The sequence below is a fragment of the Crassostrea angulata genome, chromosome 2, assembly GCF_025612915.1.
Source record: "Crassostrea angulata isolate pt1a10 chromosome 2, ASM2561291v2, whole genome shotgun sequence".
NCBI classification, from domain to species: domain Eukaryota; kingdom Metazoa; phylum Mollusca; class Bivalvia; order Ostreida; family Ostreidae; genus Magallana; species Magallana angulata.
Window position 1 is genome coordinate 59,680,813 of NC_069112.1, and position 6,658 is coordinate 59,687,470.

Below are 6,658 nucleotides of genomic sequence, written 5' to 3' on the forward strand. Positions count from 1 at the left end.
GGACACATTAAAATATTTAATGTTGTGATGCTCTAACCGTCAGGATTTGTTATACACAATTTTGGTGTAAATTAAAAAATAAAGCTTGAAAGAACTTAATTTTTAGCTAAAGAAGCTAATGAAGAAACCCATTTTCACAATAATGAGTCTTATTGTTATTTCTTTGACAAAAGTTGAGCTCATGAGACACATTACACCACCGTTTAAAATAAATCACCCAATGAAATCGCAGTGTCTATTTGTTTTTTACATTGTTAAAGTTTAAGGACAGTCAAATGGTAAACAATATTATGTTCCCACACCCATAACCACTATTTAGACTAATCTATAAAAGTTATCTAACAGTTTCTTGCTATTCGACAGAGCGATAAGGTTTTTTTATGTTTACTTTTATGATCACCACTTTAAAATTTGTGATTATACACAGATAAAACTGTTTTATAAACTACAGAGTTTTACTTTAATCTCTCAATCTTTGCAGTGTGGAAAACAGTAAACAAACAAAAAAATGGATGTGCTTTAGCACATTGAAAACCATGTCAAGAAAAGATCGAACAAGAGTTAATCCCATTGAAGAGTCAAGGAAATGGAGTGAAAAGAATATTGATCCACCAGGATTTAATATAAGTTTATTTGAGAACAAAGGTAAGGAAAATTTTTTGAATTGCCCTTAATACTTCTAAAGATTGTTTGGAGACCAATCTAGTTGGTATTATTCCTCTATTGTGAGTTAAATATTTCATGAATCCTACAATTACTTTTGAGTGCTTCATGGTTATCAACAAGTATAACTCCATATCAATAAATCCTGCTATATGGTCCGCTGATAGCTGCACAAATATATATAAATTAAATTTAAAACCAAGGAACTTCATTTTCCAAGGAAGTACAGGTAATAATGAATAAAACATTAAGTTGACTAGTGACTACTGTGGATTCATCATTGTGGAAGACCATTTTCGGTATTAAAATTTTCACAGAATATGTTCCTAAATTATTTTAATTAGTCCAAAACCATGTGCAACGTAAAGGCGGAGGTTGATGCATTTTATTCTCTTGATAACTGTGCGGCCTGGCCTTTTTGGGAATTATATGCAACAATTAAAAAAAAGTCGAGGAGGAAACAATCCTGCAGCCCGGTTTGTATAAAGGGTACTTTCTATGGAAATGGATACCATTCCAGATAAAAAAAAAAAGCAAGAAAAATAATTTGTAAAAAGCCAAATAACGTGTATCACACAAGTAGGGGAAAATACTGTGAGGTGATTCAGCCTGTCAATGGGTAACAAAGGGCATTTGTTTGTAAAGTGTACCATTCTTCAAAGTACTCATACTTATCCTTGTAACTCTGGCAATATTGGTCATGCACAATTTGCAAAGCAAAGATACACAATCAAAAGGATTGAAGCTGATGAACAAATGACAAGGTGTATAAAATTTTCCCTCTTACCATCCCAACAAAATTGTTATTATCCCTCTGCAGCAAAACAACAAATTATAGAATCATTTCATCATCCTGGTATCATTGTCCATGCAAGTCATATACATCTGGTTTGTGCTTTATATGAGATTACAATGTAGAATTAACGACATCAGTAAAAAATATTTAACAAGTGCATGTATGTTTTCTTGATCTTTGGTAAACATAATATTTGAAGTAATGGCCATGCACTTTACTGTCATGTTACAACAGAGTTGATTGCTAAAACATTTAGCTACTGCATGAGGAATGAATATGTTATGAATACTGTGTCAATTAGAATTTTTAGCAATATCAATGCAAAAACATTTTTGGTAATATGACGGTCAGACTGATTTGTACGCCGGTGGCCAGATAGCGCTCCATTCCAAGTAATCTTTGCTATAAATATCTTGGACAGCTTTAAGTCCTTCCAAGATTCCATAAAGAATTGACCAATCAGAACGCTAGCCCCTTCCAAGATTGAAGGCTAGAGTCTGACGTCAGTGACCCCCATTCTCCGCAAGCGAGAGACAGTGACAGTCGGGGATCAAAAGGTCCTCAGGCCAAATTACCTATGCAATTGTAATATCGAGCAGTTCAAATTATACATAGATATGCAGATCGACCGTTTATTTCGGTAAGTGTGCAAAACTTGCGTAAAAAATTGCATAAATTTGCACACCGATCGTGATCAGACTGATTGTCAATTTTGTGTAAAATTCAATCGGTATACATCGTTATATTTTACGTGAGTTTAATTTGTAAGATAAGTTAGAGTAGAAGAAATCTAACAGTTTTGTAGGTTGAGAAATAAGTTCTTTACATAATGAATGTTAAGTACATCACTACACCGAGACTTATCAATTTTAAGAGACTATGTCATAAGATGGCGTTTAAGTGTTCTGTTGAAATTGTTTTTATTAAAAGATTGTGTTGACTATCACCATAGCTCAGCGGTTAAATTAGCGGGCTTGTGAACCACAGATTATAAGTTTGAATCTACCTCGGGTTTACTATCCAAATCAAGCAATATTCTGATGATTTGAGAAACTATTTCCAGGTGTAGTAAGCCATCTTAAATGTACAGCTTGTTAACAAATTTACTGGGATGAGAACTTGGTTAGTAACAAGTTCAAATACTTTGAGGCTTGAAAGGCTTCTCACAAGTTTTGATCACATGCAAAGCATGTGCAATAGAGGTACAATACAGTTGTGTCAGGTATGCAATGTGGCCCATAAGCCTCTTGTTAAATACTGGGGAATCATTAGAATTCGTGGTGGCTCAATTGTTGTGGTTTTCGTGGGTAGTCCTTGTCCACGAATTTACATCAACGAAAACTTATTATAAAAGGTTTGGTTTACCTACTGACAATGAAAACTGACTCGTTCACAAAATTACAACCCCACGAACAAGCACAAATCCCGTAATGTAGATAATTGACCCCCACGAAATTAAATGATTCCACACTATCCTTACCCCTTAACCATACGCATTTTTGAATTTTGCACTGTGGTGCATTAAATAAAGTGAGCTTCAATTCTTTTAAATTGGACTTGTTTGAGTAATGATAATTATTGATTTGATATAAAAAAAATTTATCAGGAATCAAATTCTTCTCAAATTAAAGGTACTTTGTTTTCTTGTAGCATGAATACCCCAAATTTCAGAACGTATGGCAATGGAAAGCTGAACTTGTCAGACACACCAGCTGTAGTCTCTATTGCCAGAGAGAACAAGGCAAGGGGATACTGGGGGAAACCAAAGACGGATGAACATGTCAGAGGCATTGCCTTGAGACGAATTCGCCCGCAGCATGGAGTAACCTACAATGAAGATGATGTACTTGGGCAACATTAACTTCAGTTTGGTACTTTTAGAGGCCAAACTTTTAGCTGGATTCTGGAAAATTACCTTGGATATACGGGATGGCTGGTCATGACAATGGAAATAGAGGCAGAATCCAACAAGGAGCAACCAAAAGACAACAAAGAACAGACCATCAACAAACAAAAATTTCGGAAGTACATGATGCACTTTCCTGAGGGACGAGAGGCAGTAAAGATGAAAAAGGAAACTCATTCGTCTTTAAAGCAGGCTCCTTTCCCTCAAACGTCATCTGTTGGGAAGTCTTCCGAACTGAAGTCCCTGGTGTTAAGCAGCCATTTGACCCCTCACGCTCTACGGCATAGGGCCAGGAGACTACTGTCACATAAGAAAGTTCAGCCTAGTAAGAAAAGGCCTTGAATATTACATATATATGTATTTTTCCGGGATTTTTTTTTTTGGGGGGGGGGATAATTTTTTTCTGCTCATGCAGTTGTGTGACATATCTTCCATCCATCTTAATTAAAAAATTCTTAATAATGAACAGAGAAAAGTTTCAGAGAGCAAAATTGTTTTCTTTAAAAATAATCAAAATTTTAACTTAGTCTTAATATGAGCCAAAAAAGGTTCAATTCTCTTTGAACTTTTCATTGGGTTCAAAGATCATATTCATGACAATAATGAACATCACAAAAACTACTAGACCATTTATTGCATTTTTTAATCACCTTAATAAATAAATTGTTTATGCTTTTGAATGGTTTTGCATTCTGACGCCTATGCATTTACAGAAACTGCAATCAAATTAAGAACTTTTTTTTGCATGTAATGAACTTATTTTCTGATTTATCAAGTATAAGATGTTTTAAAATTATTAGAGCTATATCTGGGAAAAATATTAATGATTTTACATGTAGTAATCAAATTTCTTTACTTTTTAAGCTATACCAACAGACATGACTGGTAATGCCCTCCTACATCATGTGCTGGAGATGGAAAAGTCGCTTTACAGTATGTATCCAGTATTTACAAGTGATATAATTGTTTTGATTGAAATATAAATCGCTTAAATAATTTTTTTTAATAATAATCATTTTAATTATCTTCTGAGCTCACCTGAGAATTTTAAGCATGCAAGGAAAATGTAAAAAAAAATATTCTCTAAACAGATCGACCAGAACTTAGATAATTATATTCATATATAGTGAAGATTCCAGTCTGTGCAAATCATGAACCCTCGGGTTGGATGGGGCCACAATGGGGGTAAAATTTCACCCACACACATATTAAGAAACAAGTGTCGGAATGTAGTACTAGAGTATCTCTACATGGTAGACTACGTTGTCCCGGGACATGGAAAGATGTTCCAAACACCGAGAATGTGATCCATGATGCTGACTGTCCAAGCACTTTTATTTATGGTGCAAGGAATGACTTATATCAGGGACTTCAGTGTCATTTGTTAGTGGCTGTAACTTTTTTTTTTTAATATTTTCAATACTTTTCTTATTTTGATATAAAAACACTTGACTGTTCATTGTTTACGTATGTATAGATTCAGATATTTACATTTGGCAATATTGATGCAAAGTATATGTATGCATTTCATTAACATATCTTTAGGTGAGTTTGAAAGAGATATTAAAATGGTAAATATTTTGCTTTTCAATATTGTTAGGTTTGATTCCATGTATGATGATTTGACTCATTGTGCTAGTGTTTGTATCTATGATATTAAGGAATTGTTTATGAGATTAGTTTATTTCTGTGTGTAAAAATGTGGCATATATCCACTTTAAACCATTATTATCATTTCAGTTTATAAACTTCTTTATTTGATCATGAATATTCATGATAATTACTATTGTTAAATACTCGTGTTTATGTACATTGTCTCAGGTATGTTAATTATTAAGGTACAGGAGTACACTCTGTTTTCAAAGGGGAGGGGAGTGTAGTGTGGTATGAATGTACAAAGGAGAGAGTTAGCTTGATACCGTGTGAGTGTGCGCATGCGTGAGTTAGTGTGTGTCGTTTTGGTTGTTGTGTACATGGTGTATGGTGCATGGTGAGTTGCAGGATTTCAAGTCTTTGTAAGTGCAGAGCAATTACTTGCCGTATATTTTATATGTAAGCGTTATATGCAGACCATAATTAAACATCACAGTAATAATTACAACCGTTGTCAGTTGTGCATACGAGCATATAATACTTCAATGTAAAACGTTGCAATATCATTAGCTCATGCATCGACATTTACAAGGTACAGTTTATTGAAAGCTGCGGTTTGCTTGTTGTTAGCTCTTACCAAAAATGTCTCCATTTCATATACATCAGTTATACAAAATTTTGATTACAGAATGTAATACTAGAGTATCTGAGGTAATATTTCTTAAAAAGGAAAGCTATGGTAACATTTGCCGACAATTGAATGAAAATATTGATTTAGTTTCATAATGAACAAGTTAACTTCACCCGATATCAAACCAGTTTGTTAACTCATACTAAGAATAGAGAGGGGAAATAAAAGAGGCATTTGGTATATTGTACGGTATAACGTGTTTTATATAATAATCACAGTGCAAGGTACAGATTCCGCTATATAACTATTTTAAAAAAATATATTGTTTAATTTGTGTTTCATATAACAAAACAGGATGACGGTTGTCATGGGTCAGACTCATCAGGATTCAGGCATCAACTGAAAATTCAATCTTGCAGTAACAAGTTCGCTGTGTGACTGCCCTCATTTTTTCGAAACAAAATTCGGTCAATGACTGGGATTCGGATTTTGTTGATGCCATTCCTCTCGGCGGAGACAGTCTTCCTATGAATGATCTCCGAAAAAATGGTTTGGCCAGTCCGTAGAGGTGACTCGACGAATGACCAGGAAAAAATATGAATGCAGCATTGGTCGTAGCAATATATTGGTTAGGTTGTGTTTCTAGATGAGTTAAATTTGCATTTTCCTTATACAACAATTTATAACATCTGCGCTGATGAGAAACACAACCCGACTTTTGTTCTCTTATATCGCCATTCGTTGTCGAAACTACGAAGAATATGCAATTTTTGACCCACATGCCAGAGATTCGCATGGAGATATCGATGGCGAGGGTTTATCAGCGCCAAGAATGCCGTAAATGAACATAAAACTAGTCAGGCAGCGGATAACATTTATATCAGCAAGGCCATGCGTTTAAATTGAATTTGTAATTTTAAGACATTGGGAACGGTAGAATATAGGTATCTCTGTCAGACCATATTTCCGCGATCTAATTTAATAAAAAGTTAATAGACGTGTACACAGATTATTTTCTAAAGATATTGCTTTATGTATGTATCAATATGTCAGAAATTTATATTATTTC

General features: G+C 34.2%; 1 pseudogene; it reads left to right on the top strand.

The window, feature by feature from the left end:
• The first annotated feature begins 514 nt into the window (after positions 1-514).
• Positions 515-4,734, top strand: LOC128173313 (uncharacterized; annotated as a pseudogene).
• Positions 4,735-6,658: the final 1,924 nt, after the last annotated feature.